Source organism: Aptenodytes patagonicus, chromosome 2 (assembly GCF_965638725.1).
Source record: "Aptenodytes patagonicus chromosome 2, bAptPat1.pri.cur, whole genome shotgun sequence".
NCBI classification, from domain to species: domain Eukaryota; kingdom Metazoa; phylum Chordata; class Aves; order Sphenisciformes; family Spheniscidae; genus Aptenodytes; species Aptenodytes patagonicus.
This window is the reverse complement of record NC_134950.1, coordinates 146,335,945-146,363,026: the sequence shown is the minus strand read 5'-3', so window position 1 is coordinate 146,363,026 and position 27,082 is coordinate 146,335,945. Positions and strand designations below refer to the sequence as shown.

The following is a 27,082-nucleotide window of genomic DNA, read 5'->3' as shown; positions in this document are numbered from 1 at the left end:
AGGTCAACTCCAAAGACTTCCTGATCTCTCTGTCAATACCATTGTATGGCATTCATGGTGTGGGTGGACAGATAGCCTAAGAGCTTCAGACATAATGGTATTTGGAAATATATTCCAAAATTTAAATACCTCTATTACTTAAACTTGCCATTAATTTAATATACTATAATTGTGGAAAAGATCCTTCTGATTCAGCATGTGAGGTCTGCATTCTGTCTAATTTTATGTGTGCTTAAGGGTTGCAGTGCTGTCCTAAAAAATGTATTTTAATTGACATGACCACTTTGGCATGACGCTCAGTCTCTGAAAAGCCACAGCAGCAAATAGAATGTATAACCAGATGGTGCTTAGCTAGAAGGATCTTTGCTGTCCAGAATGCGACTGCAATGATGTCTGCTCTGTCAAGCTAAAACAAAGGCATTCATAACTCCACATTCCAGATTAATTAAGAATTCCTTGCTGGTTTGAAAAGTACTCTCCTTTTTGGAAAAAAAAATCTAGGACAAACACTAACAAAAATAAAAATACAGGTGAGAAATTGATTTTTTTTTTCTTACTTTACCCATCCCTTTTTCTTCTTCCTTCTCCATCTGAACATTCATTCTCTCTTCTCCAAAGAAGAACTAACAAACATAACTTAATTCCAAACTGCCTTTAGGTACTTTCAGGCTACTATAATGATTTTGGTAATAATAAACATTCACACTTTGTTTTCTTAATCTTTAGCATTTATCTGGGGGGACTAAGGTACTTTATAGTGTTGTGATCCCTTGCAGAGGTATCTTTAAGTTCCAAGGAATCTTTCTTTCTGTAAGCGGACTAGCAAAATGGTCCACACCCATCTCAAGACTATCCCATAGCTACTTTGCACTGATTATGCTAGAAGCATTAAATTTGTTCCAAGAGCACTTATCTCTTGAGAAGTAACTTGGCTAATATTAACAATCACATGTATACAGAATGTCCTATTTTTAAGTACCTGTGGATACTTTAATCTTTGCATGAGGCAGTGCTTAATTTTTGGGAGGAGGTGAATGCTAATGAGTCATCCGGCAGGCATTTAGTCTCCCATATGTCATTTTCTCCAGCAGACTTTGCTTTGGGGATAAAAACCATGACGGGGAGAAACAGGAATAAATTTCCAAATAAGTTCTCTGAATTTATTTAGTTGTTGTTATGTTAGATGGGGGGAGAGGAGGGAGATGGTCAGGCACATCATATCATTTGGGTTTTGAGTTGGTCAGCTGTTGTGCTTCAGATATAAGAAATACGCTTAGGTTCGAGTTGGTAAATAGTACTGTTAAGTAACAGTGACCATCAGTTCTGAGGCTGGCAATCAATGAGTTTCATTCGTGATATTTGGATTGGGGCAGAGTTGATCTGCTCTCCCTGAACTCTAGGGTTGTATTCTTCATTCAAAGCTAGATACAGACCTATAAAAAAATCTGAAGCTTTTCTATCCCTTCTGAAGTCTCTGAACTCTGGATAAATATGACTTGAAGCTTCACAAACTGTTAAACATCTCCTTGATATGTTGGCAGGCCAACATATTTTTATTGCTAAGAAATGAAAACCAACTAAAAAAATCTAAGGAACTTTCAGTCAGAGGCATGGGCTCTCAGCCATCTCTTGTTTGCTGCTCCCTTGAAACATGTACAGGAGATTATCCTTATTAGGCAATCTTACGGGTATTCCCAGATCTTTTGAGTATGGTTTTCTTCCTTTTTAATTAGTAGGTCATTATGCGACAACTTCTGTCTGCTCCCCTAAGTGGCCAGCTAAGGCAGATTTCACTGTGTTTCTGGATACCTGAAAATAATTAGCCATTTGTGAGTTGGGAAGTGGCTTCAGACATTAGAAGTGAAGCTTTGTTATGAGTAATGCACTGGGAAACTGCTGTTGATGAAAAATAAGGATGTAATTCCACGTTTTTGTCTTTGCAGGCAAAAACAGCGTGGTAAATTTCTGCCTAGCTCTATCCAGGCAGTTCCTTCTTGCTCCCTCACCAGTTTCCAATCCCATTAGTTGTGCTGGTGCAACTATTTACAAGTTTAATATAAACTGGATCACTGAGATCTACGTTAAAATAATCCCACTTCTGATGCTTTTAGTGATGCAGTGTGCAGGGTGTCCCACAGACAGTTTTATCAGGGCAAGTGACAGGGGCACAAGTTGCAGGGCAGGAATAAGGAGTGAGGTTTGTGGGCAGTGGGAATTTCTTAAGCTGGCTCTGCCACAAAGATGAGACACGGTGGAAGGGTACCACAGCTCAGCTCACTTGCATCCAGTTGCTTGTGGTTGAATCTCCAGTCCCTTGGCTGTTTGGTTTAGCAAGAGAATGCAATGAGGAAATCTCTCACCAGCTCTTCCTGGGGCTCCTTTTCTCCAGAGAGGGGTTCAAACCAGTAATAAACCTGTTAACCAGAGCATTAGTGGCTGTATATCATCTTCCAACAGGTATTTCCTTTTCTGAGTTCTATGCAACCGTAACTGATAGGCTCTTTTTGTTTTTTTTTCTTTCAGATGTTTTAATTAAGCTACATACAAATTTCGTTCAGGCATAGCATTTACTTACCTGTTTCAGAGTAGAGAGCTGTTGCTTCAGCTGAGATAAGGATCCTATTGTGTCAAACACTGGCAAAAATTGTAGGTTTAGGTTCTCTCATTATAGATCCAGGGAGGCAGCATTTCTCCAGTTCATCTTCAGTCAGTTCCTCTTTGGCAGGCTTTTTTGCAAGTTATCAGGGTGAGAAACATAGCAATTTAGACACATCATATTAATCAGGGGGAAAAAAAAAAGAAAAAAAAAGAAGGGGGAGGGCTTGTTTGGGTTTCTTGCACATTGGAATCTAGAAAATCTTTGAGTTACATCCTTCATTTTTTCTGTTGATATAATCGTGAGTGAAAATTTATGCCTTTATAGGGATCCAATTTCAGAGGAGACAAATCTTTAAGCCATTAAAAATATAAATAACATACTGAATCCTGAAGCCTTTGGAAAAGGAAAAACAAACCAGGAGGGTGTAAGAAGTTGTAAGGATTTGGCTGTTTGTCCGGTTTGAGAAGTATGTTCTTGCAAACAAGTAGCATTAATATTTTTCTGGTCTTGATGTGTACCAAAATCCTCAGCTTGCTTTTTTGTTTTTAATAAGGTTTCTATGGCTTTGCTTGCAAACTATATTGAGCTCAATAACACTGCTATTTTTGTAGTGTCTTCATCTGAAGTATTAGTTTTCCCAGAGCTCACTCACAGAGTGCTGTGCTTTATTCTTGAAAACTAGAAGACATGTAGTAGATTCAGTCCTGGCCATTTTTCATGTGAAGCCTTATTCAAATGGTAATTGTAAAAGGCTTTGTGGACTTTGTTCTCAACTCAAAGGAAAAACTTCAGCTGTGGGCAGCTAGGGTAGGAAAGAATTTTTGCTGAAAGACTTGGAGAAAACTCTTTTGGAAGTTACCACAGCCACTCAGAAGTTAAAGGTAACCTACAAATCAACTGTGAAACCAATCATGTTATCAAGTATCACTGGAAGTGAATATTGTGAATAAAATATATTACAGTGAGGATCAGGACTTGTATTCCTTTTTTTCCTAACAAGACACGCTATGAAGGAATTCATTATAATATTTTGAAGAGACCTATGTGCAAAATATGCACGGTTGGTTTGCAATTATTGATACGCATATATGCTACTTAGCAACTGGTGTGTAATTTAAGGATAGGTCTTGGCTCTTCAGAATCAGCTTCCCACACTGGACTGTTGGATGCACGTTTACAAAGTCCTAGGTGATGTAGGACTTTCATTTTGGACTTTTATTGTACGTAAAGGTACAACTGGAAAACTCACAGTCCAAGTAAGGATTTCAACAACTTCCAAAGTTTGCAGCTGTTCTAATATTGTGTTTTTGTTAAATTTAACTGTATTTATCTAATTTGAACTAGTGGTGGCTCCAGCTAAAATTGGGCGCTCATTTTGGGAGACACTCTAAACCCAGAGGCTGGGATATAAAACAGACCCCCTGTTGCAAAACAGAGGTTACAGGGGGATAAAGTGACCTGCCTACCATCACATTCAGTAGCAAAGCCAAAATCTTGGTTTCTGCTTTTCAGCCCCATATCCACTGTGCCACAGACCTCTCACCTTTAAAAGGTTATGTCACTTAGTTAATGTACGTATACTCATAAAATAGTTTAGTTTATAATTGTGTTACCATTCTAACTTTTTATTTTATGACTAGTTTACAGTCCTTGTCTAGCACTCACTTCTTTTAGGGTCATCCCCTCGCACCCACCCTGAAACTGCAGTCACCTCCCATACTCCCTTTATTTGGAGTTGTGGTGCTCTGCTCAGAGGCAAAGTCCACCTGTGAAAAACCCTTTGTGGGAAGAGGAATTCTTAAAACAGGAATGTGTCCATATGCAATCTGTATGATAATTCATACGTTAGAACTGTGGAGAAGAATATACAGCAATTTTCATCACTGAGGATGGAGTCTGGGAAGTCCAGTGTGTATAAGAATACCAACGCAGTAACTTAAGACACAGGGGAAAAAGAGCAGGAAAAAATGAATCAGTAAATCCTTTGTTACTTATTTGTCAAATGTGGTTTACTTTTAATGACTGATAGTAGTTATTATTATAATGTGTAAGTATCCCGTACAGTCCTGTGTCTGTGAAAGAATAACAGCCAACCGTTGCCGAGATAATCCAGAGGTGTCATTTAACCATTAAATGAGATTAAATATTGCTAAAGAAATGTAAAGTGAACTGGAAAAGATGCGGCCCATGTGAGGGGAGGAAGGTGAGGATGTTCTCTCCTTATTAAGTTATGCCCCATCCTGGGAAAAAGATTGGAAGTGGCATTCATTGTGTCCTTGGCAAAGGAGGTTACATCTGATGTTTTGGTCACACAGGTAACTTGCACGTATTTAGCTAAGGCTTCTTTAATTCTTTAGTTACGGCGGTGCAGGATCCTGAGTTGACACTATAAACTGACCATGTCAACACGGGCTTTGACACCAGCTGAAATTAAATTATAATAATTCAGCTTCATTCAACTCTGAAAGTTGCTTTGTAGACACATCACAGAGAAGAAGGTATTTTGTTCCTGTGCTATTTTAGAAGTGATGCAAATCCACCACTTTCCTGTGTGTTACAAGGTATTTGAGTTCAGGAATCACATACCAGCCTATAGCAGAAAATATTTTCTTCAAACCCTTCTCAGTTTGTAAAAAAATCATAGTTTTTCTGGCGTCAATTTTTTTTTCAAATAAATTTTTAATGACAGCCTTAAGTCTTGCCTCTTCTGTGTATTTTGGGGCATGGATAACTAGAAAAAACTAAAGCCCAGCAGAAAGCAATTTTAGTAATCTTATATTTAGCCTTAGTGAACAGTATTCCTCGGGAAACCACAAAGAAGGTATAGTCCATCGAAGAAAAGCTTTCAACAAAGCTAGGCTGTATACTGGAATAATCTTTGAACTAACGCCTCTGAAGATATGCAGAGCAACTTTATAGGCAGCAGTCTACTGAGCCTTGTCCATGGGGTAATTCAGAGCCTGAGCTAACAATACTGCAGATCATTTATTTTTCATATATTAGAACAATTGCATTTCTTTTAAATCTCACAGAAGTAAAACTTCCCTGTGAAAGAGAGCACTCTATACAGTGTGACAGTTGCATATTTTAAAGCATATGGTTATAGAAATGTCTTTATGCACCCAAGCTTTCCACACATATTCAGACTCATACGTACACATTATTTGTATGTTTGCATTTGTGCACATATATTATAGACACAGATATAAAATAAGACGTGTATGCATGTATATATACATTTGAAGGGGAAAAAGAACTTATGGGAGGCTGGCCAGATTTAATTTGTCTGCTTGTATTTAGCACTTAAGGGCTTATATACTCAGTTTGCTCGAAAGAGCGAAGAAGTACTCCTTGCTTATGCCTCAAATCAGAAATGCATGAAGTGCAGCTGCAGAGATAATACATTCTCCCCAAAGGCTTTGGCTGAGCAAATTAGGTGTCAATGGGGTGCCTGCGCAGGCAGTACTCTCTCTAATTAGTCTCTTGAGCCTAGTTGGTGGCGGGTATAAGATGATCTAATCAATTGGTCTGTGTCTGATGGTACGTGTAAAAATCCTAGCAGGCAGAGCTGTCTCCCACAGGTCACTCACCTGCACAGCGGGAACGCTCATTTTCATTTTTCATCTCTTCCATCACATGATGCTGACAGTTGGTTTTAAGAAAATTGAATCCAAAAAATATCTAGTTCATAGGGCATGTAGGTCAAAATAAAGTTGCATTATGGGTATTGGTGATCCAATTAATTAATATTTATAGCAACGAGTTGCATGTAGATATTATCTGAGTGCAAATAGTATTGATAATGTTTGGTTGGCTTTTTAAAATGACTTCTCTAACAAAGGTAGGAATAAAAGGTGCGGGGAAAAAATTCACCTGTTAATAGTATACTTTTTTTAGAGAGGATGAACAGTATCTGTGGTGTGTGCATGTATGGTGGAGGGAGAAGCAGAAAGAATATATTGTTGATGATCTTAAATACCCCCATGTTTCAGCTCATAGAGAATACAGTATCTCCAGTTGTCAGCTCACATTTTTATTTTAAATCTGGCATTGTAGAATGAATACTCTTATAATAATGCTAAATCAGCTGCAACTAAAATAGACCTGCACTCTGAGTGTGCTTTGCATGCTAAGGACTCTGCAGGAGCACAGCTCCGCCCTATGTGATAATTTATACAAAAATTAAAAGCACCTAGAGAAGGATGCTGATGCTGCCAAAAAGAGCATGTAGTGAATTGGTGATTTGCATTTTTAAAGGAAAGGTCATTCTTTTACTAATTAAAATAAAGAAAAATATTTGGGATTTAGTCATTCTCCTCTGCCTCGTCTTGAGAGCATGATTAATGTTTAAATTACAAGCTTTAGTATCCCTTCCTAGAACCATTGTTACATCAACAGCTATTGCATTCTGAAGTTGGCCTCTGCCATTTTTAAGGTGGGTTAACACCTTATTTTATCCCGTTCGGGGTCTGGGACAAACGGGATGTATGCAGCACATGATTTCTCTAGATAACAAACATACAATTGAGTTACTTGATTTAGGTCACTTGATATTTCAAGCACATCATTAACTTTCTTGTAATCTTTTATTAGGTTTAGTAGAGATGTCATGAAAACCAAAAGTACCTGGACCTGTGGTGAAAAAATACAAGTTCATTTTTAAGGCAGTCTGTTACATTTCAGGTTTTGTTGTTGGTTTTTTTTAATGGAGATCTGAAGGAACCCTATTTTGCTCTTGGGAAATCACAAGTTGTAAATATTCCATTTAACAATTTACGCTTTTATAAGCAAAGCTGTGACTAGAGGCCATAAACACGATCTGCCAAGTCACCAGGCAAAACTTTGATTTGTATGATCAGGAAAACTTATTAAATTCTAAGCAAGGATATTTCTAAAATATATCTTAAAAAATGCAGAGGTGGAATACTAAGCCATCTGGGAACTGAATGGCAGCACTGTGTAGAGGGCCCTGCCTCGGGTCTTGGTTGTGTGAACAACTGATGTTTCAGTTCAAGAGCCCCACTGAAGAAACAATGCTTTTTTAATAAAAAGATTGGTTCACACCAATCTAAAATTTCATGTTGGTTTTATTGTGGATTTTCTGCGGTGGACAAAGAGACACCCTTCCTCCAGTTTAGGGGAGGTGTCTATTTGATGCGATGCAATGAGTCACATCTTATACAAAACCAAAGCGAAGAGAAGGAAGTCTCCTGTCCCACAGCACAGCGATTACAGCGCTCCTCTGCGAAGTGGCATATCCGTGTTCGGTTTCTTCCTCTGCCTCAGGATAGGTAGACCTCTGTTCTCCATTGCCCAGGAGAAGGCTGGCACTCCATGAGGGCAAAGGGATTTCACCTGTTGACTCCATTTTGAATTGACAATAAACATTCAGTGAATTAGGGATTCAGATGCAAATGTTATATATTCCCGGTGTGTATATTCCTAACCACCAGGCTTGTTCGCTGTGTCAAAGATCACGTAAGGATTTTATACACATTGTCTTGGCAGCCAAAACTGAGGGTTCAGCCTCAGAACAACCTGACCATTAGGGTGCTGGTCCGAGCAGCAGGGAGCTGTCATGCACGCTGGCTTCCTGAACCGGGCAGGCTGTGTGTGTCAACACGGCTTCAGAGAGACTGTGACCACCAGCCGTTCCCCGGTTCCAGTTGCACTATGTCTTCTAGCTTTTCCCAGCCAGAACCACTGGGGAAGTGTGGCATCAAACTACCTTCTTTTCCAGGGAGTTTGATCTAGTCTAAATCTTGAGCCTATGCAGAAGGTGGGAGGTGGCGTTGCCCACCGTACCGTTCCACAGGCTCTCGGCTTCACAGGAAACCAGTTACTCCAGCTGCAGCACTGGCATAGCAGGACCCAGCAAAGCTGGAGCTGGTGGAGTTGCGATCATAAAACTGTCAGCTGCCTTATACTGAGCCAGAGCAGGAAAACAAATTGGGTTCAGCAAAAAACTTTGCAATCTCCCATGCACATTTATGTAACCTCTGCTTACCCTTTCTTAGTTCTCTGTGTTCTGCCCTTGGTCTGCATTGGTGCTGGCAGTGGTTGCCACTATGCAAAGTTTTTTTTTTCCCGTGTTAAATGGTAGCAGCTGTCAGTTTGTTCATTTCTAAGGAAGCTTTTAATGTTCTAGGGCTTGATTCTGGAAGTGCTAAGCTTCTGATGAAGGTATTCCCCATTTCACAGGCTCAGGCCCTCCCCTGGAGAATGTGTCATCAGCTTTGCCTACAGAGCCAAACTTGAAGCTGGAAAATGTTGTATTGTCACTGGGAAATTGTAGCACAACCCTGGGAGAAGTGTGATGCTCACCTCCTTTAGAAATTGTCCTGAGGTCCAGTGATAGAAAGGAAAAGTTCTGTGTGATTAATGTAATTGCAGTTATTGTTAAACCTGAGCAATTTGGTAACTCCTGGAAAAGCCTCCATCCAGAGGCTTTTCTATTCAGATCATTTTGTTACCTGTCCTAGATGTTCCTGCCGCTTATGCCAGTCTCTGGAACTCCAGCAATTTGGGCTTAGCCTGAAATCAGGCCAGCGGTTCTGGATCTGGGCAGATGTGGCTTCCAAACAGCAAGCCCACCTTCCACAGCTGTAATGTGGGTGGCAGTAGGGGAAAATGCAAGCTCAACATTGGAAGGAGCTTTGGGAGTCTAGTTGCTTCTTTATAAGGAGGGGCTCCAAAGAGGTCATCTCTAAAAGTGTTTTTGAAGGAAGGTGAATGTGGAATTTGGGGAATATTGTCAACAGTTTCACCACTAAGCAGTTGTGAATCTCTGCATGTTCCAAACACTGCTTTTTATTTTAAGCTTATGAAGGGTAAACTAAATGGGTCAACTCTAATGTATTCCTTGAAAAAAGATTTATTGGCGCTTCAGACAAGCTCCTAGACCCTGGGGAAAGTGGGACTTTCATGTGGAATAGACATTCCACACAAACTCCAGAGGCGTTTAGGAAACAACCCAAGCAGGACTCAAGAGGTGGTAGACCAAGCTCCAAGAGGGCCCAAGATGCTGCTATGCATCATTAAGAACAGGCTTTTGTTAATCCAATTCAGGTATTCTGGTGCTTAAAGGGCAGAAGAAAAGCTCTCAAGAACCATGACAGGAACCCTGGAAATTATGGAAGTTAGATGTTGTGTAGAGATTAGGCTGTTTTGATGAAAGCCACAATTAAAATTTTATGCTTGAAACTGCAGTTCAAAACTGATGCCTTGTTTTTCTCCTGCTTTTGAAATGAGGGCTAGACTAGATTCACTGGCACCTGCATCCAGTTTGATTTAAATAGTTTTAGGACATGTTAATGCAAACCAGTTCCATGCTCAATGAATATTTCAGCGTTCTTTTTCTTAAGTGCTAAAATTCCTCCATATCTGACTGTCTTCCTGCAACTACATTTTAAAAATGTAGCAGGTGTGTAGTTACAATCCTTGGTCTTGAAAAACCTTGTAAAACAAATGTATTTTGAACTTTAGCAAACTACAGAATTTCTCAGAAAGTGTCACTTTATTACTTGGCATAGAATTCTACATGGACATTTATTAAGTGTTAAATATGTTAATTATAAAATCCTTCCAATGGCTCCAGTCCATTCGTTTAGCCTTCACCTGGCTCTTCTTGCATGTGTTGGATGCTTTAAGTAATGCTTCCCACATTCTCAGCCTGCCTCCTGTTTTGTGTAAATCTCAAAAACATCATGGTACCTTCTTGCAAGTCCAATCACAGCTTTAAGCCTATACAAACAGGAATCATCAGCAGTGTGAAAGACAACATTAAGCAAAGCTATTGATATAATGTTTACTTTCTGTATATGAAAAGAGAGGTTTTAGTTATCTGCCTGTTAATAGAAGAACACCGAAATAAAGGTGAATGTGTAAATGCAGTGCAACAAGGAGCTCCATGATCTGGCTGTGTTTGTAGAAGTGTTCGTGACATGCCTTGAGGTCCCTCAGATAACTCTTGGGAAGCAAACCTGAGGAGACCTTTTCATAAACTAGTTGCAAGCATTGCTGTGAAGGTGATCGCTAGGGACTCCACGAGAAAGGGGGCAAAAAGAGCGTGTAAACTCCTGAAGCTTTGTGTGAAGCTAATGTGCCAGCATTTAGCAACCTTCCTTTGCATTGACAGGGTGTGACCACCTTTAGAAGAGCCAACTGTCTATTTATGGCTGCCTATAATTTCCATGGAGAATGTGAGTGCTGATGGCACCTCTGAAGGTTAGCACTTGGGGCAGAGATACATTAATATAGATAGATTAATATATCTCAGTTAGGCAACCACCCTGCAAACACTGGTGGGTTTGAGGTACCAGTTCTAAAAGTGCTTTGGAAGTCTGTCCTTTGCTCTGAGCTGGTGTCTTCATAACCGGCTTTGGACTAACCTATTTTTTACCAAGTAAAAAATCAGTAAAACATGCAATTCGTGAGGCTTATTATAATTTATATTGTTCCCTTACAGGATTAAATTTACCAGTTTGGAGGAGGGAAACAAAAACCTAATGAGGAGGCCGACACCAGGAAGGAACCACGGCCTGTTTCCTTTCTTTCTCTATGGTGGATTTCATTCAAAAGAAAATTGAAGCTGGCAAGACCCTGTTTTTTCCCTGCAATTTATTTAAAACCTTGCACGCATTTGGATACCTTGTGATTTCAGAGAACTATGTGAAGATTAAGCTTTTGCTTACTGATACATGGCATGTACTCTTTCAGTCTTTTGTGTTTGATTTTGTTTGATTTTCCACTGCAGCGCTGCATCTTTGTAAGGATTTTTATGCTTTCACCAGCAATGTCTTAAATACATTAAGACAACACATTTGGTGTTCACACTTCTTCAGTAACGACTGTACAAAAAAAGGCAACGGTGGCATAAAGGACTGTGTGTTTTCTTTGAGAGTTGTGCATATTTTGCAACCAATGGGAAGACTATTTCTGCCAGAGCAAGCCCAACTTGTCTGATCAGCTGACAATTACAGCACCTTGCCACTATTCCTGAAGTGTTGTTGGGTTATTTCTTTTTTCATTATCTCCTCAGACCATTCATATCCATTTTAAAAACATGGCAATAATTGCATGTTTACTTCAGTACTCTGAATTTGGTTACTCTGCTTAGGCTATGCAGCATGCCAGTTTTCAAAATAGGCCTGTGAGAAAGACAAAGCAAAAATGATGAGATGTACGCAGCTGACAGATATACAATGAATTCTTTATGTTTTTCTTCCCTTTAAGAATATTTCTTTCTTTTATGGGTCTTGGCTAACATGTCTATGTTTTTCCTCACACTATTTACCTTTTGGAATGTTTTCTTGAAAACAGAGATGATGAAACGGTTCTGTTTAATTCAAGGCAGATACTAAGGTACAGAAAAACTTTTGTTGAACGAGCCATTAAATCTAGCTGTGTTACTTTGCCGCATACAAAGCAAAGCGGAGAACTTTCCTTATCCCAAACTGTTTGCTGTTCCACACCAAAGCACCTTTCAAGTTATTTTCCATAGGTATTCTGAGCTGATTGGAAGGCACTACCAGATACTGTGTCTTTAGATAGCTTTTCTGAATGAATCATTCAAATGCAGACTTTGCAAGAAACAAAGTTGTGTGATGTTAGAAAAGGAAGCCCCTGCTACCTTTTGACTGGGGAGAACATTGTGTTCAGGGGTGTGATAAAACTGCCCTGACCATATACAATGCTTTGCATTCAGAGAGGGCAGGGTATGGTGCAAAAACCACTGTTGAGTTATAGTCCTGCTTGGACAGAAACGCTTGCTAGGCAATATTATTCTACACATAAATTTGACATCCTTTGCTTGCTGGATGCATTGAATTACATTTTTAAGAAGTGTGGTAACACTTTGGTTAGCTTTCAGTGTTTAAAAGGAGGGGGAAAGGATTTGTGCTACTGCCATCTTATTAAACTCCAGCAGTGTTTAATAAGAAAAAAAACACCCAATAAGGCAAATCCTTGAATGCACAAGTAGCTACGACAGGCCTCTTAATGAACTAGGATACGAGTCTACACTTTCAAAGAGCTGAACCGTGGAAATATTCTCAATATTTGCACAGCCATTAAAAGACAGTTTTCCCCAATGACATCTCTGTTTCAGGATCTGGTAAAAGCCATCTGAAAGCCACTTTCAATCACAATCGTATTTAGAACTTACTACAGTCTTTCCCCTGTGTTTATGAGGGGGAAAAAGTGACCACTGAACTTTTGAATTTATCACACACTGAAACTGCCTTAGACGTGGTTTGTTTGGGTTTCATGTTTCTTTTTTTTGTAAGAGAAAAGTCTTTTATACATTATCTTTGCTACTTAAATCGTGTGCAGTTTGATGATTAAAATTAGCTATTTTTAGAAAAAAAAACTTGCTGCAAAAACCTGAAGAATTTTTGAAAATGTAACAAAGATTTCAATTAGGAATATAAGGGTAGTTTCATAGACGCATCTACTTGGCAGCTTAAATTGGGAGGCAAGCAATTATGCTGCTCAACTAAACATCTGAAGTTTTAATATAGAGAGTAATTCCCCAACTGTTCCCACAAGCCTAGCACATTACTATCCATAGTGACTCATGTACAGTGTTTGCTTAAGGTACGTGTGTGTGTGTGTATGTGTGTGTACACACACGTGCGTGTGAGATTATCTTCTCTGCCCCATTCCCACTTTTAAGCAACCACTGAAATAAAGTTGGTCCAAAAATCTTCAAACTCAATTACCTGAAGGAAAGTGCATAAATACTTAGGTTCCTAAATAGGAACTTGATTTTCAGCAGTAGTGAGGTTATCTCAGCTACCGATCAATTAAGGAGTGACCAGGATCTCTTACTTATGCACCTACTTCCCAGGTGCCCCAATTGCCTGCAGTGACTTGGGTTTGCAGCTCTCCCACAGAGGCTCTGGGCCCTGGGGATGTTCTCTCCTGGGCTCAGTAAGCTAGTGCTGTTTGTGTGAGCACTGCAAATTATTCTTCTGGAACATCAAATCTGCTGGGAAACAAGTTTTTTTTGAGAAAGTAGAAGCACCTTTGTCCAGGGAACTGACAGTACAGCCTTATTTCCCTCTTCCTCCTTCCAGCAGAGCCCTTACCTGCGTGGTTAGCCTGACTGACACCCATCAGTTAGGACCCCCTGACAGTTAGACCACTTCTCAGCACCTTGCAGAAGTGGGGTTTTCCCCACAGCTCTTCTCAGTGTTGCGGAATGGACTGTTTAAACCCCATCAGTGCTCTTGAGACAGCTTCAGCGAAGATCAGTAGTGTTACCCTCTTTTTCTCTCATCCTTCCCAAATTGGTTCCCTGCAGAATCTTCAAAGGGACAAGAAGAAGTAGCCTGGCCTTCCAGAAGTGCTGCGGGTGCCGGGAACGTGGTTTCATGCTGTCAATAGTAAAAAATGGGCTTAAGCGACCAGTAGTCTCTGGGTCACAGTCCTTGAGAAACTGTGGGACTCGCTCGGAGTCGATAGCCGGCAGTAGCGTAACTTTCATTTTCCTACCGCTTGGCTGAGCCCCAGTAGATCCTTTCTGATGATACTGAGAGGATGTGGCTTTGCTGCGAGAGGGGAGAGCAGCCACAGGGCAGCAGGTGTAGTAGGCAGATAAAAATGGGAGGGCATGTTCTAACTCTGTATGAGATGTAATATTAAGTGAATGAGGAAGGGAAGATGGTGATAGAGATGGTCTGCACGATACAGAGATTCCTTACAAGTTCAAGTTCACAGAACCTGACTTTACAAGTCAACCAGCTGGAGATGGCTTAGTCCTCTCTCCTGCTGGGTTCAGATCAGCTCTAATCCACACCCAGCAGGCACCGCACCAGTCAGGACACTCTCAATAGTGCCGACATTACATGACCGTATGGTGTCCCGGGTCGGTTGGGTCCTTTTAATTCTCACTATTGTTTTTAATCAGAACCATGGTTTAGGATAAGTCGTCAGTACATGCAACACTGAAAATTCCATCTGCAGTAGACAGAGGCACTGGGGTTTTCACTTTCTCTTTGGTGCACGGAGGTTCTGCACTTCAGACTCCTGGGGAAAGAAGGTAGGATAATAAATTCCCTGTGGGCCGGTGGGTGACGTACACCCCTGTGTGCTCTGTGTCAGTGCACGCAACCGAATGTGTAGTCAATGCTCTGGTATGCTCATATACGAAATATTCATCTGTGAATATTATTGGGTTTGTAATCTTTGTTATATAAAACGTTTAGGCTGTACAGACTGGGGAGCAAAATGCAGACACCCCATATAAAGAGAATTACGTTGCATTACTGAGCATAACAATCCTCTCCCCTACCAGCATTTAGGTGGAGTGACTGTATGTTACTGCCTTGCATTTTTCACATAAGCAAAAAATCTAAAAGTAAAGGATGCACTAACAATTCCCATCCCCCAAAATGCATTTCAATGGTGCTGCATACAAAGTCCCTGCTTGCCAGCTTCCACGTGGATTTTTGTATGGTGCACTAAGAGGTTCTTTTTTTAACCAATAAAAAGGGGAGGGCTGGTACATGAAAACAATGTTAATGTAATTAAATATATATATATAATACTTCAGAAGAACAGCATAGTAAGCAGTACAGTAAAATAAATGTTGCATTATTTGTTACACCTTGTAATTTGTCTGTATTATGAAAGATGTAATGGTTTGTCAGCTGTAACTGTTGTTTTCTTGTAACATCATATTGAATAAAGTGTAGCAGAATCTCTCTTCTCCTTCGTATATGTGATCTAGACCTAAGCCAGGGAATAAAGGCTTTCTTTTATATTTTGCTCTCCAAAAAATGAACAAGGAAATGGTTGTAAACAACAGATTTTTAAGGAATGAAAAGAACTTAGAAGCAGGCAGGCACTAGACAGTAATTAGTTGAAAAGATTATGCACTGATTCAGTCAAACACATGAGCTTAATCAAAACTACAAGGCAGTGCTAGCTACACAGGGCAAGGTTCTTCACATTTCTGTCTGTACTAGTTAGTAGTTAATTATTTGGTGTCTCTTTCCATTTTATTGTATGTGTGACAAGGGACCTATTTATAGTACACTGGGATTTAATTGAAGTAGTAGAAGGGCCAGTTTTCTGGCAAAAAAAAAACCCCAGGTCTGATTTAAATATGTCATTGTATGGAGAATAAACTCTGGCTTATCGCAACTTCTCTTGAAATAAAAACCTGGTAATTCTGGTGGAAAATCAGGCGAAACATACAATATGCATTTTTCACAACTTTGATACGGGAGTGTGATTTACCCCTGTTCATACTTAGTTATTTATCTCACGTGCTGCTTGGATTCTTAACCTGTTTATTTATTTGTGCATTATAGCATTAGATAGGCAAGTGCTCCCTCACACTGAATATAATCAATATGTGCCTTCAGTATTTTCTCCTCCTTTCCACTGCTTCTAGCTTTTTTGGTACCAACATCTTGCTAGGACCTATTTTTAGACAATGAAAGTTAAATCGATGCAGCTTGCACAGACTTGGTTAGAATATTTGACTGGAATGTCAGAATATGCTGGTTTAGCACATGCAGGCGTCTATAGGAATCTGTTGGTTTTAACATCGTTTCGGTCTGGGATGGGGGGTGGCTGGAGAGCAAGTGCTTGTACTCTCTAGGCTGATGGGGAAGCCACTAGCCTAGAATATGGATAATGGATGACCTAAATTCTGGTCTTGGCTCCGGCTGATGAGGAGTAATTGAAGATAAAATGGTCTTCCTTTGAGCTAGCACAGTATAGGCTTGACTGTGGGTCTTCAGTGTGCCAGGTTTTATCTGGTAGAACCATGTTCTGGCCCAGTTCCGATGGCAAAACTCTTCAGAAGATGAATCCCCACTTTTAAATCTAGAAAGTTGCTGCAAAATGACATCAGCTGCACCCAGAGGGCATTGCACAAAAACAAATCAAGGAAACACATGCATGTTCATCTATTTCTGTTTTACCCCCAGTTCTCACTGGCTAGGGCAAATTTAGGAAGGTGTTGCCTTTCATAGTCTAGATGAATAATTTGTGCTTTCAGCTGAGTATCTGATTTGTTTGGTATTCCTGACTCACTACCTGTGTGGCAACTTTAACCTACAAGTCGCTCAGATACAAATGAGGACCAAGAATTATTACCTTAAAAGGTTTGTATGTTTGAGCACTGGGTACCAGGAAGCATATTCAGAGTGAGCTTTTAATTATGTAGTATAATCCTTAAAGCCGTCTCCTGACCCCCTTGGCTGCACTCCTAGCCTGTTTAGCCCCAAGGTTTTCTTCCTAAACTAGCCTGGCTGCTACAGCAAAGCAAGAGATGCGCTTAACTAGAATAGCAGGCACCCCTCCCCCGAGAAAAGAAAAACCAGAGGGAAGGTGTTGGAGCAACCTTGTGCCACTAGGTTAACACACGCAGTTTCTAAGTAATGCCTCTCCTTGTAAACCTCTGCAAAGTAAACCGTACAGCAGCGAAGGGCTTGCTGCTACCAGTGGGGGGTGGTGTTACGGACGTTAGATTTGAGAAACTTACATAGCACATGGGCGAGGATAAAGGGATACAAATCAGAGAAAAAAAACTGAAGAGATTAAAAAAATAAAAAAAATCCAGGGCCAAGTATTTACCGCTCATTCCCCTTGCGAGTGGTGTTATATATTGTCTGCAGTGAGTCATGCTGAGAGCCAGCCAGGCACAATAATAGCTGAGAGCAGTCCTGCAGCCCCTTCGTTATTGCCTGTGCTGGCTGATACTGAGTTGGGTGAAAGAAAGCGATTCCAAAAATGTTCTTTTTTTTTTCCTTTTCTCCTGTTTCCCAAAGGGCCCAGTAGTGATTGTTGGGGCTGTACTACCTTGAAAGAACTGCTAAACTAAAATCAAACATATTTTTAAATTAATTTTCTAGGGACCGATACAGTGATTCACATAAAGGACGTAACAGCTTTAAGTGCTATACAACAGAATACTGCAGTGCTATATACCCTAGTAAAGCCTTGAAGCCTAAGGAGATTTATGATATCATAGAAACATTTCAACCTCACCTTTCAACTGGAATTAGGAGGTTTCAAAAGAGTAGGTGTTCATCGTACAATCCAGCTAATTATAATAGTTTGCCCCCAGCTTCCACCTGAGGAGCTCAGAGATATTCACGCATTAATGAAATGAGCTGTACACACAGCCCTGCGATATACCGTATAGATGTAAAGATCCATATTTTGTAGAAGGAAAAAAAAAAAACCAACCCACCCCAAAAACCAAGGCACAGATTCATTTCTCTATTTTCAAAGCTTTGCATGGGCACAAGCACCCAAGAGAGTATTTCACTTGGTGTTTGGTGAAGACTGAGCATTCATGATACTTTTTTAGAATAGTTTTTCACAACAACAAAGAAGTGTAACTTCTGTGTTCAAAACAAGTCAAGTTTCACTGTAGAGACAGATGGAAAGATACCAATACAAGACATGACGAAGTGTTGTGGTCCAATAGGACTGCAGAGTTGTTCGTTGATCAAATGCCCAGCATCATGTCAGTGTGGAGCAGGAGAAATTGCATGTACCATCATGTCGGCTTCACTGGGAAATGCTGTAAACATGAACTGCCACTTGGCTGCATCAGGAGACATATATATATATATATATATATATATATGAGACATTGACATATAACTGTCAAACTCTTCAGAGACCGTCTCAGGTGTTCTTCTATATCCCAATTTTTTTTCACAACACACAATACAGACATCAGAGCAGCAGCGATTTTCTGCTTGGGAGGTAGTGCTCTACAGAAATAGCCCCTTTCATATAGGTGGTTAACATTTTATAGATACTTCTCTCCCAGCATGCTGTTCTGGCCCATTACATGTAATAAATGCAAACCGCTATAGCCCTAACATGCCCTTTTTATGTACATTGCTGGCTGCTACAAGTGCTCGTCTATCTGCTGAGCACTCAGAAAGCAGCCCAGTGCAGGGTATTTTGGAACACAACTGCCTCTTTGTTGGGGACATGAATCATGGAAGAGCTGTACTTCTGGTCTCCCACATCCACTAGGTCCTTTGCAGAAATGCCTGTTTGCATCTGGACAACATCCGTGTTTTCACTGTCGGCTGTTTAGCTTGCACTCGTGCATGTGGAGTGACTAATCTGGAATAGCAGGAACCTGTAATTTTGGGAGCAGCTCCATTAGTGGTCAGAGGTACCCTGCTCTTCTGCCAGTCTAGAGACTGCAGCGAGTGAGCTCTGTTTGGCAGAGTGAGGTTTCGCTGCTCCATAGCTCCAGCTGCTCTTCTGAGCTCTGCTCAAACACAACATCTGTCAGTGCAGCAGGACGGGAGATGGAGGAAGCAGGACACAGGACACGAGACAGACGCATGTGCAGTCTGGGGGCAAGGCCATGAACCTGACAGTGGTTAGGAAACGGTCACGGGCAAGTTTCCTTGTTTTAGAAGTCTCCTGAATGTTCACCCTACCACTAGATGGGCCCTTCTTTTATAACTCCCACATGAGAAAGGGACATTTGGATATCCTCCCAAACCCCTTCCCCAAGCAATTGTAATTTAGATTTAGGACAACCGATTGATCAAAGGAAAGGGGAGAGTCTCACAAGGGTTTCGGATGAGCCCTTACAAGTCCCTAAATATGAGGAAGTGTGGTATACACTCACCGCCTGTAATAACACGGAGCTTTGAACACCCCAGTGTGTTTCTGCAGTGTTAGCCAGCGGGGTTTCCTATGCCAGCGCTGCCGAAGTAAACAATACCCAGGTTTTGGGAGAGGAGGTTTCTGACAAACCCCAGTTTGGCAGCAGTGCCAGGTGGGCTGGAGGAGACGCCACCTTAACCAGGGAAAGAGAGGAGCCGGGGCCTGGAAATTACATCGGCTCTTACCGGAGGCCTGATGACAAATTGGAGCTTAAGAGGCTTTGCCTCCTGCCATCAGGACTCTCGGCTGCTCCTTATTAGTGCTGTGTTGGTCACTGTGCCTAAATAAAAACATCGGTGGCTCACTCAGTATTCTGTCATCCCCTCCGCCTGACAGGACTGTGTCAGGTATACGGCAACATTATGGCGAGAAACCCACAGTGCCCTTCAAAACACTGAGCCCAGTGAATTCCCACACCTGGGACTGGGGCTGCTGAGCTCGCTTCGCACCAAAATATTTTGACTGCAGGAATCTGTCTGGTAGGAGAACGTGCCAGGAACAAACAAGGAGCACATTTAGGTTTGCTGGCCTTGCTGAACACCACTTCAGATGCCCCGTTTTGCACAAACACACGTTTCTCAGCAGCTCTGCTGGCGCAGGCCCAGAGGCGCGGGCGCCGCATCGCCGCAGAGGGGCTACAGACGCGAAGGTTCACACAGCACGTGAAGGACGGCCGACGGGAAAGGAGGGACCTTAAACTGAAGCGCCGTTCAAGGGCTGTCCCACGGAAAATGGAAGCTCTGATGTGCCAGAGGACCGTATTACTAGTAACATCAAGGCCCTGCTAGTGTGCCCGCTTCCCGGCCGCTGAAGTGAGTGGCGGGGCGGCTACCCGCGACGCCAGCGGGCGGGGCGGCGCCGCCACCGCTCGCCAGGGGGCGCTATGGGCCGGGGCCGCCCGCGCCGGGCTCGCTGCTCGCGGGCGCGGCCGGCGGGGGCGGGAAAGGGCCGGGGCCGGGGCCGGGGCCGGGGCCGGGCCGGGTCTGCCCTCGCTGTGAGAGGGGGAGCTCTGGCGCCAACGTGAGGGAAAAATAAGACTGGAGTATCCGGTGCGGAGCGGGAGGAGGAGCTTTAAATCCTGAGTTCGTCAGGGCGCGGCCTGCCGCTGGGTTTGGCACGGTGGAGGAACCGTGCTGCTGTGAAATTCGGGGATTTGGGGAGGTTCAAGCCCTTCACTGAATTTTTTCAAACGTTTTACCAAATGCCGCTGTGAATGGGAGTTCTTCCCTCGGTCATGGCTCCGGACTGGCATCGGACGGCACGGCGTTGTCGGGCAGAGTGGATGCCGGGTGTTGGTTGGTGGGACAAGCCAGGCCTCTCGCTCCCCTCACAGCGTCCTCTTCGCCTGAGTGCATCTTTGGGGCGTCCTGAACTGCAAGCACAGCTTGGCCGTCAACACCTGCAGCTGCGAGCCGGCATCCCGCCATTCTGCCAAAGGCTATGGGGGACCCCCAACCCCTCCTCTTTTCCACATCCGTCCAAATAGTGTCGCCTGCCAGGGTTTCCACCAACTCAACACGTTTGAAGGCACTTTGCAACGACCCAGCAGTTCATGTGCAACGCCTTCAGTCCTGTTTACTGTATTGCCTTAGATCCCTAATCTGCCCTCAGATACATCCATGCAGCAGCCGGTGCAGTAACAGGGGTTTGTGCTGGTGTGTGAATACCTGAAGATGGAATTGGACTCCATGCCATCTGTAAAACACAGTATCAAACTCACACTTGCCCCAGACCCTGATATTTTATTAATTTATTCCACTCAAAGAAAAAAAAAATGCAACCAAGTTCTTTTAAAGATATCTCTGGAGCCTGAGTTAGAGAAATGGCCTTAGGTGGATTTTTTTTTTTTTTAACTTGGACATTTACTACAAAGAGAAAGAAAAGGTGCTGTTTAATCTCTCTTCGCATGTGATCCTCAGTCTCTACCTGGTTTATTTTCCCCACATACAATCTCCTTTGTTCTCTGGTAGTAGTCACCTAAACAAGCGATTAACAGATGAAGGATCAGCCTGCAATGCTCCTAGCTGCAGGATGCAGTGCAGGGAAAAAATGAAGAAATCCACACTGGTTATTTTTCTGACATGCCTCCCAGTACTACATTGTCCCAACAGAGAAATCGCTGTTGTAGCACACGCTTTTTTCTTTTGAGGTGTCCCTCAGCACTTCCCCAAGACCTCCCAGACCTCCCTGCACCTTCTTTCAATTAAATTGCTTTTCTTAACTCAATTTGGAACTGTTTAATTAGAGCTGGTGGGAAGTTTTTCCCAACAAAGCGAGATTATTCAGCAGCTTTGAAAACCACTGATTTATCAGGAGAGAAAGACTTATCTTTCAATTAACTTCCTTCACCTGTGGGTTGCCGGGAGCTCAGGTTCCTCAGCTCAGTCACAGGTTTCCATTTGAATGACTGTGGGGCTGGAGACCTCAGGGATTCTTGCCTCTTGGCCACAGAGCTGGGAGCCAATGCTGGGATCCTCCAGTGTAAGCAGCTATGGGTAGTGCAGATGCCAGAAATTGGTATGATTACTTTGGTTTCAAGACACCATGAACTTATGTCATGAAACTGGCCAAACTGCTATCCCCAGGTACTTCAATATTTCACATTTTTGACACAACAGTTCAACTCCATGAACATGTTAATGGTTTTGCTTTTAGTTTGGAATGAAGCTTTTCTAGAAAGCATTTCCCCATGAAAGAAGGAATAACTGATCATCATTAGCAATGAAACCTATGAAAAGGGGATAACAAGCTTCACGGGCTGGAGGAGACAATAGGTAAATTCAGACTACAGCTTACCACTCATGCAGGAGAGGTCTGGTTTTAATCCAGTTTGAAATCAATTGGAATCCTGGCAATCGTGAAGTCAATGAGTATTTTTTTGCATTGATTTCAGTAGCGTTAGGACTTTATCTGGGATGACTTGCTAAGATAGACACTTCAGTTTAAACACAAATTGGAGCTTGAGGCTAGATTCCGCTTTGTGAATGTGGATGGCTTATGCAAGCAGGAAGTTACACTTGATAGCCTTATAATTTGTTAATTATGTAAGAGGTTGCAATGGCTATGTGGTTTACCGGTGGATAGATTTAGACTTTGTCCTGTTTTAACACATTTGCAGATGCATTTGCAGATGTTGCTGCATTGCTTCACGGTCCTCTTTTTTACATTTATGTGATGACCAGTTGTTTTTTTTTCTACTATGAATACAGATGTATGTATTTCTGAGAAAAAGAAATGTGACTGTCTAAGCAACGCAGTTCAGAAAAAGGAAGCCAACCTCTTCCCTGTGCCCAGTATTACATCATTTGAAACAGCACACTATCTCAAGATCTTCTAAGAACAGAAACTGCATCATAGTAGAAAGATTGAAATCTTAATTTCCAACAGCATAAAGGTCCCATTTGCAGTCTTGGAAAAAACAACTGTTATTAGGCTTAAAACCTATTCTCGTTACAGCAGTAAATGCTATCTATTGTAGCCTCAGTGCACAAGGAAAAAATGCCATCTGCAGAAGGACATTATTTAATAAAAATATATCTACTTCTGTTAATTGTTCCTCTAAGAAAGCTTTAATTGAAAGGACACTGAAGTAGCACATAGCTGATTGGATAGAGGCTAAAATGAGGTAATTCACATTTTATTTTGTTTGGGCTCAAAATTGGTTGCAACCTTTGCATTCTGCTGTGATTTCTCTCTAATTGGCATTCCCACTGTTCTAAAAAAATTATTTGAATTTTAAGTTGATACAGGAGATGCATATAAACAGATCTCACCTCCCCTCTTGTGAGGGCAATTTCTGCAACATAAGTTTAGGGGCTCTGGGATTTAAAGTTTACTGACTTTTGTCTGTGGGAACTGGAGTGCCACTTTGCAGATCATGAACATTGCCTGTGAATTACCTGCCTTAAGGGGGACCGTTAGCACATGAATCAAAAGTGGCTGACTAATGTAGAACATCTCAAACAAAAGGATTAGACAATAGCTCAGATGCACCAAGATGCATTTTAAATCACCTGAAGTGAAATTAGGTGCTTTTTAGTCTAATACTGCTCTTAAGTATAATGTTGAGCAATGACTGTGAAAATAGGAAGATCTGTGTACCCTCGTTTTACTACAGAGAAGATGCCATCTATTTATTTTCTCTTTAAAAGCAGTCCACTTCCTTTACCCGTGGTAATGGTGCTTGCTCAGACGTATGTGCTTCATTCATAAAGGAAGAGCACTGTATTCCTCCATGCCACAAAGTCCGTAGTGATTCTCCTCTGATTATGTGCGTAACACTCTGGCGAATGAGACGATTACGCACACATCTTTTCCTATATTTTTATATTGAAAAAGAAAGGTTTTTTCACATGCTCCAGAGTTACTTTCTGGTCCCACTAAGAAACCTTTGCAGTGGCAGCCGCGGTGTGATGTTTGTCCTTGAGAATCCTGCTACAAAAACACCCATGCCTGAGCTCAGCTCCGGTCATCTGGGACGTGGGATCTTGCAAATGCGGTGTCTCATCACTTCCAAAATTTCAGGGAAAGTTTAAAGCATCACTTTGCTAAATGCTATTCCGCTTGGTGACAAATGGAGAATACTGATTTCATCTGGTGTAAGGGAAAAAACAGGCAGGTCTGCAGGGTGCCTCCTGCTGTGGCCTCACCTGGCACACTGCTCTGCTCGGTTTGCTGAATTCTCCCTTTGGGTGTAAAGATGATATGTGGCCTAACATGCTGTCTCCCTCCATCTCCAAACCAGACACCGTGGGAGTCTGAGACAGACAAAATTCATTGCTTTTGGCCAATCCTGATCCTACTGAAATGGGAGCTTAATTCAGTGGGATCAGAATTTGGCCCTTAGGCAGTGAAGGTGCAGTGTTTACTGCGAAGATGGTTTCTTTGATAACTTTCTAAAGAGCATAGAGAAAGCAAACTACTGCTGGACAGAGTAAGTACGGCCATTTACTCTGGGCTTTTGGAACTAGAAAGTTGAGCAACCAGGCTAATGTTCTCAGCAAAGGACTAGCAATACTTACTTATTTTAACTAGAGCTGCATGCTGGTCCTATTTGGAGGAAAGCTGTGCTGGCAATCTTCAAAAAAAAAAAAGAAAAATATTTTTGGATTGACATGAAACTGGATTTTTTCAGACTGTATGGCAAATGGGGAAGGTCTTTTTCAGGTTGAATAAAGTATTCCACACTGATTTGGGACATTTCTAAAGGACATGAAAGCAATGTGAAAATAAACCCATGCGGGGTGACTGGAGCAATATTCACAAAACCAAGGAGGGGAGATCCCCCTTTGCACCCAGCAGTGCAAACTTTCACTCTTCAGGTGGGAGATTCCAACTGCTCGGTAATCCCCAGGTTTTCCTCTCAGAAAAACGTCCTCAGTGCCAGGCTGTAAGGCTAGCTGCCCAAACCATGCCTCACAGGCAGACCAAATGAAACTCCTGCGCTGGACGTTGCCTGAGAAAGTAGCTCTGCTGGATTCAAGGCTGCTGGGCAATTTGTATGCCGTAGGTTGGGACAGGTAAAACAGCAGAAGCCGTGGTGGTGAGCACTGCCTCATGTCCCTGCTCTGCCACCAGCCCAGCCCTGCTCCCTGTTTTCTGAGAGATCTGAAGCTGCTGACCACTTGAAGGCATTGATACTTGGGGTGAAGAAAATTCACTGTGGCAGCTATAGAGGATACAGAGGAGCCTCTCTCTTGAATGCTGACGTGTCCAACCTCATATAACTCATGAACATTCACTGGGTAAGAAAACAGGTGAGGATTATGGTATGGTCTGGTGTCTAGGACACTCATCTGAATTTTCCAGTCTCTGCTTCCAAGCATCTTCAAAGAGGAGAAACTGAAGGTGTCCCACCAGAATCAGTATCACTGTGAAAGAGGTAGGAGGCCCATGATTTTAAGACCTACCTTTAAATCAGTTAGAAAAAGGACTGGATATTCTATGATTCTATTTGCCTCCAGTCTCACAAAATTTAGTTGGTATGGCATAAGGATGCTCTTTTCCCATTTTCTGTTGTTTCAGAAATTGTTTTCAAGTCAGCTTGTAAGTCTTGCCTGAAAAATCAAAGCAAAAAACTCTTGCAAAAACACCAAAATAATCCCTTCCACATTTTAGTTCAGGTGAAACTGTTGACTAAATTTGACTTGACATTACAAGTGTTTGCATTTTTCTGTGACTAAGTGATTCCTTACACACTCTGCTCAGCTCTAGCTTGAGCTCTGCTGTTATTTCACCCTCCTTGTATTCTGCTTTGGGAGCATCTAAGAAAACTGCTCAGTCACTGATCCGCAGCCTCCTCTGCAGGGACGGGCGGACGTGCTAGCTTTGTGGTTGCATTGACTTTTCCAGCAAACTGGTTTCCGTGATAAACACCTGAGGCACTAAAGAAATATGGCTTCAGTCCTCTCCTTCCAAAATCCTCATCAAACAACTGTTGGCAATATATATTCTACCCTAGCAGACATTTCATTCGCTCTATAATCTGTGGAAAACATAAGAATTGATCTCTCAGCAGTGTTGCTAAAAGCTGCAGCCACTTTGCTTTGTTTTCACTTGGTGAGTGTAAATGTCTTTTTGGCAGATTTGATTTCTGGGCAGCTCCTGGCTGAAAACACTATCATCAGCACTGACTTCCCTCGTGGCCTGTCACAGGCAAACCATCCTGTGATCGAACGGCAGCCCGCAACTATCAATATCCATTATTGGACGACTTAGCTGGTGTGCACTGCACTGGGCCAGAGGCAGATCTTCATCTTCAAAATGTAGGGCTTGTGGGTACAGACCTTGGGCACATTTTGAGCCACAAAGCAATGAAACCGTACTGTTCACATGCACCCTGGCATGCGAACCCTCCACCCCCACTGAGATGTCACATCTTGCTGGAGGATTTTTACGTGTAAATCTGGGCTGCCCTGTGGCTCCCCTTCCTCTTCTCTCCTGCCAACCTGGCTTCTTACTAAAGGTCCTGCTGAAAGTGTGAACTCAGCTGGAGGAGGGGTCTGTCTCCGTTTCCAACTTGCTATAGACTGCACATCTCAAAGCACAAGAGAGGCGGGTGATTTGGCCCCTGCCCTCTTCCAACAGCTACAGCTTCAGGGAACCACAGGAGGTGTTTCCAGCTCTGCTGTCTGCACTCCTCATCTGACAAATGAGCAGGTTTTCTGCCTCACTCCTGATGCTGCCTCTTTGTCCGAACCACCACATGTAGGCCCTCCTTTTGTCATCATCTGTTATTAGCTGTTCCTCTGTGACTGTAGGTTCCCCTGAAAGTGAAGCAGCAGCTTCCTTGTGTGGGGTAAGTTTGCCATGCGGAGACCCGCAGCGGGGCAGCTCTGCTCCCGTGAATGCCCCCGAGAACTCAGCTGCCACTGCACGGGGCTCTCGGGAGACCGAGCCCATGTCTGTGCTGTGGGTCTTGGGAGCACTCAACACCTTCCAGGGCTTAGTGTGTGCCATGGCTGTATCCTGCCTCATCAAAATGACCTTAATTCTCAGCACAAAAGTCCTCCAGCCCAGTACCAACTCCGCCAGTCCTCCAACCCCATACCCGGCAGCCAATGCCTGAGGAAGAGTATGTGAATAAAGCAAGCCCAAAGGAGTATCTCCTCTAAGTAGTCTCCTAGCTCTCAACAGTGTCCAGCTAAAGTACGTCCTGAGCTGGAGGCGGGGGCCTGTCAGGGGATGGTGAATGTTGTTTTACTGCCCCATGAGATAGCAGCCTGGGCGAAATGGCCAGAAGGAGACATAGCAAACTGACTAGAGCATGCCTGTCCCTCAGTGCCAAAGTCATGCCCAGCCCTGCTGAAGACACTGCTT

General features: G+C 42.5%; 1 protein-coding gene across 3 annotated transcripts in view; it reads left to right on the top strand.

The window, feature by feature from the left end:
- CDK14 (cyclin dependent kinase 14) overlaps positions 1-15,306 on the top strand; it is a 329,864-nt gene extending 314,558 nt beyond the window's left edge. For all 3 annotated transcript variants that reach the window (XM_076331548.1, XM_076331551.1, XM_076331550.1), the window contains one exon: positions 11,067-15,306. The gene's annotated coding sequence lies outside the window, so the exon portion shown is untranslated. The remainder of the gene's footprint in view (positions 1-11,066) is intronic.
- Positions 15,307-27,082: the final 11,776 nt, after the last annotated feature.